Genomic DNA, 13,011 nt, shown 5'->3' with positions numbered 1-13,011 from the left:
CACCCAGGCTCCTCAGCATCATCAGATCTTTCCACAAGGACATGAAGGGCACTGTTGTCTTCGATGGCTCCACATCAGACCCTTTTGACATCCGAAGCGGAGTGAAGCAGGGCTGTGTTCTTGCACCAACCTTGTTTGGGATTTTCTTCGCTGTCCTGCTGAAGCAGGCCTTTGGAACTGCAACAGAAGGCATCTATCTCCGGACCAGATCAGACGGAAAGCTCTTCAACCTCTCCAGACTGAGAGCAAAATCCAAAGTCCAGCTGAAATGTCTGCGTGACTTCCTCTTTGCCGACGATGCAGCTGTCACTACCCACTCTGCCAAAGATCTCCAGCAGCTCATGGATCGTTTTAGCAAGGCCTGCCAAGATTTTGGAGTGACAATCAGCCTGAAGAAAACACAGGTCATGGTTCAGGATGTGGACTCACCTCTCTGCATTACAATCTCTGAGCATGAACTGGAGGTTGTCCATGACTTTGTGTACCTTGGCTCAACGATCTCCGACACTCTTTCTCTCGATACCGAGCTAAACAAGTGCATCGGTAAAGCAGCTACCACGTTTTCCAGACTCACAAAGAGAGTCTGGTCCAATAAGAAGCTGACGGAACATACCAAGATCCAGGTCTACAGAGCTTGCGTCCTGAGTACACTTCTGTACTGCAGCGAGTCATGGACTCTTCGCTCACAACAGGAGAGGAAACTGAGCGCTTTCCACATGCGCTGCCTCCGACGCATCCTCGGCATCACCTGGCAGGACAAAGTTCCAAACAACACAGTCCTGGAACGTGCTGGAATCCCTAGCATGTATTCACTGCTGAAACAGAGACGCCTGCGTTGGCTTGGTCATGTCGTGAGAATGGATGATGGCCGGATCCCAAAGGATCTCCTCTATGGAGAACTCGTGCAAGGAAAGCGCCCTACAGGTAGACCACAGCTGCGATACAAGGACATCTGCAAGAGGGATCTGAAGGCCTTAGGGATGGACCTCAACAAGTGGGAAACCCTGGCCTCTGAGCGGCCCGCTTGGAGGCAGGCTGTGCAGCATGGCCTTTCCCAGTTTGAAGAGACACTTTGCCAACAGTCTGAGGCTAAGAGGCAAAGAAGGAAGGCCCATAGCCAGGGAGACAGACCAGGGACAGACTGCACTTGCTCCCGGTGTGGAAGGGATTGTCAGTCCCGGATTGGCCTTTTCAGCCACACTAGACGCTGTTCCAGAACCACCATTCAGAGCGCAATACCATAGTCTTTCGAGACTGAAGGTTGCCAATACAAAAGTATAGTGCATCCACTAAAATTGAGTGTTGGGAGAGTTAGGACAGACAAAAAAAATATTTCTTTACTCAGCATGTGGTTGGTCTGTGGAACTCCTTGCCACAGGACGTGGTGATGGCATCTGGCCTAGACGCCTTTAAAAGGGGATTGGACAAATTTCTGCAGGAAAAATCAATTACGCGTCATTACAAGTCATAGTAGGTATGTGCAAGCTCCTGGTTTTAGGGGCAGGCTGCCTCTGATTGCCAGATGCAGGGGAGGGCACTGGGACGTAGATTGTGTCTGTTGTCTTGTGTGCTCCCTGGAGCATTTGATAGGCCACCGTGAGATACAGGAAGCTGGACTTGATGGGCCTTTGGTCTGATCCAGCGGGGCTCTTCTTATGTTCTAAATGGGCCAAGTGCCGATGCAGCAACAGAAGTTGTAAGGGGAGTCAGGAGCAGATGTGTGATCACAACCAGGTTGGGGTTGGTTTCCATGACAATGTTGGAGGATCAGAAGCAGGCATGTTATCAAAATCAGGTTGGGGGGGGGATTCAGTGCACCAATCAAGGAAGAAGAGCTGACAGGCAAGGTGCATTGCTCAGACCAAGGAGAGCAGTTTGAAGCCAGGGCAGCCTTGATACACAGAGGCCAGCCTTGAAGGAGCAACAGTGCTGAGTGGCATGTGCAGCACCACCCTGGAGCCTGACTTGGAGAGCCCAGGCCAAGGTGCTCATAGTTGGGTGACTTCCAGCATCAGACTGTCATAGTGTGAGAATCACATGGAGCTGGCATGTGCCTGGATTCTCTGTCTTGACCCAGGTGACTTGGTCTAGAATAAAACAGTGATATAAGCATGTTGTGTGTGGTTATACAGAACAATGTGAGGTTTTCATCATGGAACCTGTGCTTTGCGCTTCATAGTTGGGAATGATGTCCTTTGAGACCACAATAATAACGGTGCTGGCTTCCTGGGCTGGGCTGGGATTGCCCCAGTTTGCAGCATGCTGTCAAATCAAAGGGGAAGCAAAAATGCCTTCAAGAGAGAACTGCTCATGCGCAAGACAAGAAATGCTACCTGCCTCTGATGAGGAGTGGCATCTTGCTTAAAATGCAGCAGGCAGAACCAATTTCCTGAAGTGCTTCAACATATAGGTGTGAGCCCATTTTGAGGTTCACTTCACTTTCTTTGTTGGTTTTGGAAATGGGTGCCGCGCTGCCCTCCTCTTCTATTGTACTTAAAATTCCCCAATTGTGTTGCCTGGACTGCAATTACACAGCTGCCATCTTAAGGAGATGAGAACCAGCAGCACTAAATGCAAGGAGCATGGGGTCTTCCCAGCGCCTGCATCTCTCCTCACCTGGCCACAGGTGCTGCCCCCAATACCTACCATTTTTCCCATCCAAGAAATCTATTCTAGCTCTTTTAAATGCGAATTACAGTCTAAAACTATTTCTTTTAGAAACAGAATATAAAAAGTTAACAGAAGGTTAAGAAAAAAGAGACCAATTCACAACTAAATTGTTTGTCATATGTAGATATTCAAGAAAGAGGATGTAGACATTCATTCCTTTGCACATGAGAAAATGCATTAATGTTGAACTTGCGAACTTCTTAAAGCCTCTCATACAAAATGGTTATTGGTGAAGTTTGATTGCTTCATTTCTTCACCACCAAATATACATTGATTTTCTTCTGTGTCTCTCAGCTCAATTCAAAACTGGGCCCAGCAAACTAAGCTAAATGAGGATGTGATGAAGATTTTTCCAAGTCATGTTCCGAAATGTCACAAATGCAGCATGGTAGGCACCAGGGATCTTGGGAAATGTAGTTCTCCAAAGCATCAATGTCTTTAATACGAATGTCAGGTGCACTGCTGGAGAACTATACAGTCAGTTCTCATTATCTGCTAGGGTTGGGTTCCTGGGAAACCTAGTACAGTGTTTCTCAAATTGTGGGTCAGGACCCACGAGGTGGGTCGTGAGCCAATTTCAGGTGGGTCACAATTCATTTCAATATTTTGTTTTTAATATTTTAGACAATGCTACCTTGGTATGTGATTACATTTGGGGAAATATTACAGATCCATACTTTTAACAGGCTATTCTGTATATGCTTTTAATAATGATAGTCAATGGGACTTGCTCCTGGGTACATGTGGGTAGGATTGCAGCCTAGGATTTTAAAAATATTCCTGCTTGATGATGTCATTTCTGGTCATGACATCACTTCTGGTGGGTCCTGACATATTCTAAAAAGTGGGTCCCATTGCTAAAAAATTGAGAATCACTGACTTTGTGGATACCGAATTAGCAGATACTGAATCATGGACCCTATGGGGAAAATGCGACTAGGTTCCAGGGAACCCCCTTCACCATACACCCTACGAACTTTATGAACCTGAATCTTAAATTGAAGTCTATAAGGCTGGGTGGTGGGCGAGAGCTCATCAACATTTCCAACATCTGATGCTTCCTCCTCCATGCTGGCTATCCCTCGCCTAGTGGCCCAATAATAGAGGCCTCAAAATTCAGCAAGTGGGAAGGTGATTGCTTCACCTGTCCTCCTCCTCCACCTGTCTCTTGACTCCTTCCCCGGGCTTATCCCAGTCCCAGAACAGCCTTCAGGTAGCCTTCCAGAGACTTCTTATCATCAGCCTCTCGTCATTGCCATGGTTGTGAAGATTCCGCTGGAGTCCTCAAGATGATGCCCAAGATGGTAGGGCAAGTCTGGAAGTGGGCACAGATGTGTTCCCCACAGGCCACTACCAAAGCCCATTTGATGCAGAAAACCAGTACTGTCAGGTTACTGTCTCTTCTCCTCCACCTCCTCCCACAACCTCTTGCCCCACCTGAGTGCTTGTAGCTGGGCTGAGCTCCCCCCCTGCCCCGAGTACACCAGCACAGTATGTGCGAATAATGAGAACAGAGTCACAAATAATGAGAGAGAGAGAGAGGGAGAGGTGGCAGTTCTGCCCCTTGCAGATAAGAGAATTCATGGATAGTGAATTCGCATATAAAGAGAACTAACTGTATTTCCAAAAGTTCCAAGCAGCTGGTATCTGCTGTTCAAGCATTCAAGGTGCTGGGGAGGGAGGAAATAATTGAATCTTTGAAGGGAGATGTACACAAACATTTTCCCATTGCACAAAATTTCCCATCCCCACAAGATAAGTGGGAAGTGAAGAGAGTGGCTGTGACGATGGGGACTCTGGTGCTGGTGCTGGAATTTGCTGATGGAAAGGTCACTGAGAGAAGGCAGTATCCGTGTGGGTGTTTACTTGAAAGACACAATGATGCTGCTGCCCCATTTGAAAATGAGAATCCTTTCCCCAAGAGGGATGATTTCCTTTGCAGTTAGGGAGGTTTCTGGAAGAAGATGGCTGTGGTGGCCCAGATGCATCACCATCTCTGCCTCCTGACTTCATCCATATGGATTCTGCCTGCGTTCTCAGGGGACACTCATGGGCCAGTTCATGGCCCTGGGCCCCTCAAGCTGAGCCCAATTGGTCCTACTCTAGAACTAGCCATAACACAATGGCTGCCTACCCCTCCAGCTAGCATCTTCGTTGTGGGGAAATCACTTGTTTCCAGCACTCAAACTGGTTTGCTTTTGCAAAGAAATATGTTTTGCTTCTTAAATGCTATTTGATGGGTCATAAGAACATAACATAAGAACATAAGAACAGCCCCACTGGATCAGGCCACAGGCCCATCTAGTCCAGCTTCCTGTATCTCACGGCGGCCCACCAAATACCCCAGGGAGCACACCAGATAACAAGAGACCTGCAAGGCTTCCTGGGAATTGTAGTTAAGAACATAAGTACAGCCCCACTGGATCAGGCCATAGGCCCAACTAGTCCAGCTTCCTATATCTCACAGCGGCCCACCAAATGCCCCAGGGAGCACACCAGATAACAAGAGACCTCATCCTGGTGCCCTCCCTTGCATCTGGCATTCTGACATAGCCCATTTCTAAAATCTGGAGACTGTACATACACATCATGGCTTGTAACCCATAATGGATTTTTCCTCCAGAAACTTGTCCTATCCCCTTTTAAAGGCATCTAGGCCGGGTGCCATCAGCTCATCCTGTGGCAAGGAGTTCCACAGACCAACCACATACTGAGTAAAGAAATATTTTATTTTGTCTGTCCTAACTCTCCCAACACTCAATTTTAGTGGATGTTCCCTGGTTCTGGTGTTATGTGAGAATGTAAAGAGTATCTCTCTATCCACTCTGTCCATCCCCTGCATGATTTTGTATGTCTCAATCATGTCCCCCCTCAGGCGTCTCTTTTCTAGGCTGAAGAGGCCCAAACGCTGTAGCCTTTCCTCATAAGGAAGGTGCCCCAGCCCCGTAATCATCTTAGTCGCTCTCTTTTGCACCTTTTCCATTTCCACTATGTCTTTTTTGAGTTGCGGCAACCAGAACTGGACACAATACTCCAGGTGTGGCCTTACCATCGATTTGTACAACGGCATTCTAATATTAGCCGTTTTGTTCCCCATACCTTTTCTAATGATCCCAAGCATAGAATTGGCCTTCTTCACTGCCGCCGCACATTGAGTCAACACTTTCATCGACCTGTCCACCACCACCCCAAGATCTCTCTCCTGATCTGTCACAGACAGCTCAGAACCCATCAGCCTATAGGTGAAGTTTTGATTTTTTGCCCCAATGTGCATGACTTTACACTTACTGACACTGAAGCGCATCTGCCATTTTGCTGCCCATTCTGCCAGTCTGGAGAGATCCTTCTGGAGCTCCTCACAATCACTTCTGGTCTTCACCACTCGGAAAAGTTTGGTGTCGTCTGCAAACTTAGCCACTTCACTGCTCAACCCTGTCTCCAGGTCATTTATGAAGAGGTTGAAAAGCACTGGTCCCAGGACAGATCCTTGGGGCACACCGCTTTTCACCTCTCTCCATTGTGAAAATTGCCCATTGACACCCACTTTCTGTTCCCTGGTCTTCAACCAGTTCTCAATCCATGAGAGGACCTGCCCTCTAATTCCCTGACTGTGGAGTTTTTTCAGTAGCCTTTGGTGAGGGACCGTGTCAAACGCCTTCTGAAAGTCCAGATATATAATGTCCACGGGTTCTCCCGCATCCACATGCCCATTCATTTCAATATTTTATTTTTAATATATTAGACTTGATGCTAACATGGTATGTGACTTCGTTTGGGGAAATATTACATACCTGTACTTTTAACAAGTACTATGTATATTCTTTTAACAATGACAGTAAATGTCATTTACTGTCCTCGGTAAATGTGGGCAGGATTGTAGCCTAGGATTGTTAAAAATTTTCCTGCCTGATAATGTCACTTCCGATTATGACATCAGTTCCAATGGTTCCTGACAGATTCTCATTCCCGGTGCCATGAAAACATCCATCCTATGCAGTAGCGTAGCTACAGGGGGTGGCATGGTAAGTATTGCAGGTGTGTTGTTGGCAACCTTCAGTCTCAAAAGACTCTGGTATCGCGCTCTGAAAGGTGGTTCTGGCACAGCGTCTAGTGTGGCTGAAAAGGCCAATCCGGGAGTGACAATCCCTTCCACACTAGGAGCAAGTGCAGTCTGTCCCTGGTCTGTCTCCCTGGCTATGGACCTTCCTTCTTTGCCTCTTAGCCTCAGACTGTTGGCCAAGTCTCTCTTCAAACTGGGAAAGGCCATGCTGCACAGCCTGCCTCCAAGCGGGCCGCTCAGAGGCCAGGGTTTCCCACTTGTTGAGGTCCACTCCTAAGGCCTTCAGATCCCTCTTGCAGATGTCCTTGTGTTGAATGCCTCCCACTTGCCATCAGACCCATTCTGGGCAGTGCATGATGGTACCTGCACTACTTACCACACTGCCCCCTGTAGCCATTCTCCTGGTCCTGTGTTTCCTCCTCTCTCAGTGTTTGAGTGCATGCTTTGTATGCAGAATCTCTCGGGTTCAGTCCCTGAATGCATCTGGAGACCCTGTAATAGTGTCAATAATACTGAACCAGATGGGCCAATGGTCTGGTTTTATAAGGCAGCTTCTGGTAGTCCTAATATCAAGTCAAATGTGTGACACAACATTATTTTGATCCACGTTTCCTTTCTTATCAGGGCTTCAGGAATGTTTGAGTGCATTGCTACCACAACACACACAGGGCCTAATCCTATCCAATTTTCCAGCACCGGTGCAACTGCAATGCAGTTCCCATACCTTAAGGAGAACAAATGTTCCCATACCTTAAGGAGGCCTCTGTGACTGCTGCCCCACCACAAGACGCAGTGCATGCCCCATTGGCAAAGCTGCACTGGCACTGGAAAATTGGATAGGATTGGGCCCACAGTCTTTTGCTATATGTTACTTGAGAGGGATGAGCAGGGGCTGTAAGGTTGCTGGTTCTGATGCTAGCCACAGATTTCCTATCATGTCTAGTTCTATCCTCAGTTGAGAGCAGATAAAGGTTTCTCCTCTTGCGTTGTACATGTATATTCCACATTTTTCATTCCCCTCACCTCTTTTGCTGTTGGGTCTGATTTTTATCAGCTGTGATGACTTTGTTTTTAACGACCTGCTATGCCACTTTGAAAGGTTTTGAGCTTCGAAGCACAATTAAAGTTTCAAAACCCACAGTAACTTAATCTTTCAAGATTTGTACCTACCTGAGGTGTTGCACACACTTTGTGGAGACAGGCTGAATTATATTCAAGGTTATTGTGGAACTTGGAATTAAAAAGAGCTTGCTTCTAATCCTAGGATGTTGTGCTCTGTGTGTGTGTTTTTTCTTTTAAAATAGTCGTCTTGTAATTTTTTTTCCTTTATCAAAGCCCTTAGCTAAATGCAATTTGCATTAATTATCTGATGAATAAACTGCAAGGCAGAGCCAGAGGATCAAGTGCATTGCCAATTTATACATCAAATGTAGGATTTCTTCTTAAGCAGAGGAGATGAAGCAATATGAGTGAGTTAATAGTGAAAGGGCTGTGAACCACAGCTTGATGTTTTCACTGTCAGTTCTGAAATGAAGAGGTTTAAGATTACAACAATGAAAATTCAAGCGTAAGTCTGTTGCTTTGTATTTTGGGTTGATAATGTCAAGGTTAAATACATATGTTCTAGTAAGAGCCTGCTTCTGGCAATTATGTTGTGTTGCCACTGTGTAATTTACACTAATACAGTAATGCAGTGGATATGCCGTAACTGCTATGCATATGATCTCCCATGTCACCAGGGCTTTGCCTACTATATTATTTTGTCTTAAGTAAAGATGAACTTGATAAGGTGATCTGTGTATGTGGTCCATGTGAATAAATAACAGTATAACTTCTAGAATACATGCTAGGGATTCCAGCACGTTCCAGGACGGTGTTGTTTGGAACTTTGTCCTGCCAGGTGATGCCGAGAATACGTCGGAGGCAGCGCATGTGGAAAGCATTCAGTTTCCTCTCCTGTTGTGAGTGAAGAGTCCATGACTCACTGCAGTACAGAAGTGTACTCAGGACGCAAGCTCTGTAGACCTGGATCTTGGTATGTTCCGTCAGCTTCTTGTTGGACCAGACTCTCTTTGTTAGTCTGGAAAACGTGGTAGCTGCTTTACCGATGCGTTTGTTTAGCTCGGTATCGAGAGAAAGAGTGTCGGAGATCTGAAACAGAGACACCTGCGTTGGCTTGGCCATGTTGTGAGAATGGATGATGGCCGGATCCCAAAGGATCTCCTCTATGGAGAACTCGTGCAAGGAAAGCGCCCTACAGGTAGACCACAGCTGCGATACAAGGACATCTGCAAGAGGGATCTGAAGGCCTTAGGAGTGGACCTCAACAAGTGGGAAACCCTGGCCTCTGAGCGGCCCGCTTGGAGGCAGGCTGTGCAACATGGCCTTTCCCAGTTTGAAGAGACACTTGGCCAACAGTCTGAGGCTAAGAGGCAAAGAAGGAAGGCCCATAGCCAGGGAGACAGGCCAGGGACAGACTGCACTTGTTCCCAGTGTGGAAGGGATTGTCACTCCCGAATTGGCCTTTTCAGCCACACTAGACGCTGTTCCAGAACCACCTTTCAGAGTGCGATACCATAGTCTTTCGAGACTGAAGGTTGCCAACTACTAACTTCTAGAATAGCAGTAAATATTACAATCTGGGCTTTGCATTTATAAATATATTGGACATAGTGATTCTGTCACTACTTAATGTATTTATCTGTGTATTAGATATATATTCCACTTTCTTACCTGTAAATGCAAAGCAGCTGGAAAGTCATCACTGAGCAAAACAGATAAATAAAAGGCGCACTCTGTCCAAGGGTGAGCACTTTTTACAGTGTAATTTTATCTCTGAGTTATGCTAATGTGATTACTATAACATGAAGATCGGCTTTTAGTGATCGCACTTCTTGTGATGTAGATCATGCCTCTTGACATGTGGTCCACGGACTGGCCAGTCCACAGAGTCTCTTGGTGCTTCCTTCTTCTGACTCCTCAGAATCTCTGGAGGCTTGCTTCATGACCTGGATCTGCTTCAAGCCTCACAAGAACCTCTGAGAAGCCAGGAGGAGGAAGCAGGAAAGACCAGGCAAGACCAGCACTATATACGAGTCGTATATGGTCGTATATGGTGCCAATCTGGTTCACTGCACATCACAAAAAAATCTGTGACAACAGACCCTTTGAGTAGTATGGATGTAGTATGGATGTAGAGAACATCTTTATACTGGCAGCTTTACCACAGTCAATGGAAATACAAATAGTATCCTATAAACATGTCACATGGATGAATGAGAACTATGGGCTCAATGGGAAAGTGCATGTCTTCTTTGTTGAAGGCCCGAGGTTTGTTCCCTTGCATCTCCAACGGCAGAATCAGGTAGTGGATGGTGTGAGAGATCTCTGCCTGAGGCCATGCCTCCCAGAGTGTATGATGAGCAGCTAGGCAGGCCAAGGGTCTAAGGGTGGTTCATATGTTCAGTTTACAAAAGCTGCCCCAAGGGGCAGGCTGCCCACTAGACCAGGTGATGTCGGCTGCCCCATTGCAGCTTGTGAGAGAGTGAGAATGTGGAGGAGTCAGAGTGCCCCTCACCTTGGAGTCTGCCGCCACCCCATTCTCCCGCCAGCCTGCTGTAGATGTAAGCCACACTGACCCACTTATGACCTGCTAAAAATGAATGGAAAGTGACCCCCTTACTTTGCTTGCTTCTTTCCTGGTTGGTTTATAGGGTCTTTGTGAGTGGAAAAGCTCCTTCCTTGATTGTGTGTCTAATTCAGACTGGATGTCCTGCACTTCTACAACTGAAGCAACTGCTTGGGGTGCCTGGTCAGTGGCTGTTGTGGTTTTTTTAAAAAAATTGTGTAGAGGTAGTGGACTCAAGGTCATGCATCAGGACATACCATCCCCTGGCTTCCCTGCCTGTTTTCACCTGTTTTCCTCCGGCAAATCTAACTCATGTCAGGTATTTACAAGCTTGATACACTGCACTGTTCCCCTGTCTTTGCAGACCAAAGCAGCACACACTGTAACTCCAGAAGGCATAAAAAAGGAGGGTTTCCACTGCCCGTGGCACAGATTCATGTTCCAAATTTTGTCTTCAAAATATTCGACTCGCAAGTTCTTCCTTCATCCGCCTGACGTGCAATTTCTTTCCCATTACTCCAGAACACGCTGACACCATTTAATGTCAATTCCTTATTCCAAAGTGCTGCAAATATGTCATTGTATGTGTATAAAGGGTATTTTAAAGTTGCATTATACAGTTATTGTGCTGGGTGACCCTCTGACACACTTTATTTGTGGGATGTCACCTTTTCATTTGTATTGCAGCCGCGCTTTAGAGTACTTTCATTTTCCTATGAAGGGCAATGAATGCACAAAACCTTCAAACATGGAGCAGTAATTAGTCTGGGAAAGATCAAAGTGTGCTCTTCGAAATCCAGCCAATTTGCTGTGGTTGTGCAAAAGCAAGTGTCTTTCTTTGGCCGTGGTCTCTTATTAATTTTCACTCCGTTTGTTGCAGTGCAGCTGCTTGTCTCAATCCAGTGCACTACTTTTAAAAAAATCCATTTTGAAGTCACAAATGCAATTTCAATGGACCTGAGGAATAATAACCAGCTTTCTAAAGACCTCTCTTTTTGAAATGGAAACTCAAAATGAAGAAATTCTTTGCATTATATATTTCTTTGGGCATGAAAAATTCTTACAACGCTTGGTGATGAAGAGAAGGTAATATGCAGATTTTAAACGCGGCCTCTTTTTTTTTGTCTGTTATCTTTTTCTTGTCCAACAATGTGAGCCACAGCAGCCTGATCCACACCAACACCTGTGTCTGTTGGGGCACCTCAAGGACCTGCTCTTAACTCCTTGTCGTTCTTGTTCTCAGCACCCCCTCCCTGGATGACCTCATCAAGTCCTGAGGCATTTAGTGTAACCAATATAGTAACGACATCCAGTTCAGCCTTCACCCCAGGATGTTCTCTCTCTGTCCAATCCCACATCTCCAGTGGCCTGTCTGGTATTTCTGTAGGGGTGTCTCACCAGTGCCTCAAACTCCCTCTGTGCAAGATGGACCTTTTCAATGTTCCCCTGAAGCCTTCCTCTCTTTGTATTATAACATGACTCTCCCTCATGTTCCCTCTATGACCACATGATGTTACTTCTCCCAACACAAAGCTGGGACTGTACAATCCCTCTTCTGCTTCAGGCTGTGTTCATCTTTCACCTGGGCTTATGTAACCTTCTTCCCTCTGGTCTTCCACTGCAGCACCTCAGCCTTCTCTGAACAGAACTCTGCCATAAAATTATTCACCAAAACCATGTTCCAATAATTTAATACATCTTTATTTGGGTAAGAAGACCATGGTTGTGTCAAAGAATTAGAATCCAGAAAAAGAATTAGAATGTTAAAAAGTCCAACCGTTCTGTAACTTTTTTCAGAACTTCATCAGGGAAACGTGCCTAGAGGTCATGAAGTTCTGAAAAAGTTACAGAACAAAACATTGGACTTTTTAACAACAACATTGGATTCTAATTCTCTCCATTGTTTCTTCCACAGCCAAAATTTGTACTGTATGCTCCTCAGGACAAGGGCCCACCTTTCACTTAGGAGATAACCATAAGTATTTGGGCTATAGCATCTACTATGGGTTGTGAATGGGTCCAATTATCCTGTTTCTCTCCTGGGCTGTGAGATTGGACTATTCATACTCAGAACGGTGTTACAAGTCATGATAAGTTTGATTTTTGAACTAGATTTTAGATGACAATAGTAGGGTGCTTCTCTGTATGTGTGAGTAAGGCTGCAATCCTATCCACACTTTCCTGGGAGTAAGCCCCACTGACTATAATGGGACTTACTTCAGAGTAAACATGCTTAGGATTGGGCTGTAAGACAGTGGCCAAAATAGGAATTCTGAGGTGCCCCCAAGATAGCAGATTCTCCAGTAGTGGACAAGGCTAAGTTATGAGAAGAGCAAGCTGCCATTTGGCTCCAGGACAGATGTACCATAAACATCAACTGAAAACCTGTGTGGCACCGTAAGAACATAAGAAGAGATCTGCTGGATCAGTCTCAAGGCCCATCTAGTTCAGCTTTTTGTATCTCACAGTGACCCACCAGATGCCCCAGGGAACACACAAGACAATAAGACACCTGCATCCTGGTGCCCTCCCTTGCGCCTTGCCTTCTGAGGTAGCTTACTTCTAAAACTATGAGGTTGCACATGCCCATCATGGCTTGTCATCTGTGATGGACTTTTCCTCCAGAAATCTGTCCAATCCCCTTTTAAAGGCA

Source organism: Tiliqua scincoides, chromosome 1 (assembly GCF_035046505.1).
Source record: "Tiliqua scincoides isolate rTilSci1 chromosome 1, rTilSci1.hap2, whole genome shotgun sequence".
Classification (NCBI taxonomy): domain Eukaryota; kingdom Metazoa; phylum Chordata; class Lepidosauria; order Squamata; family Scincidae; genus Tiliqua; species Tiliqua scincoides.
Note: the sequence above shows the minus strand (reverse complement) of the source record.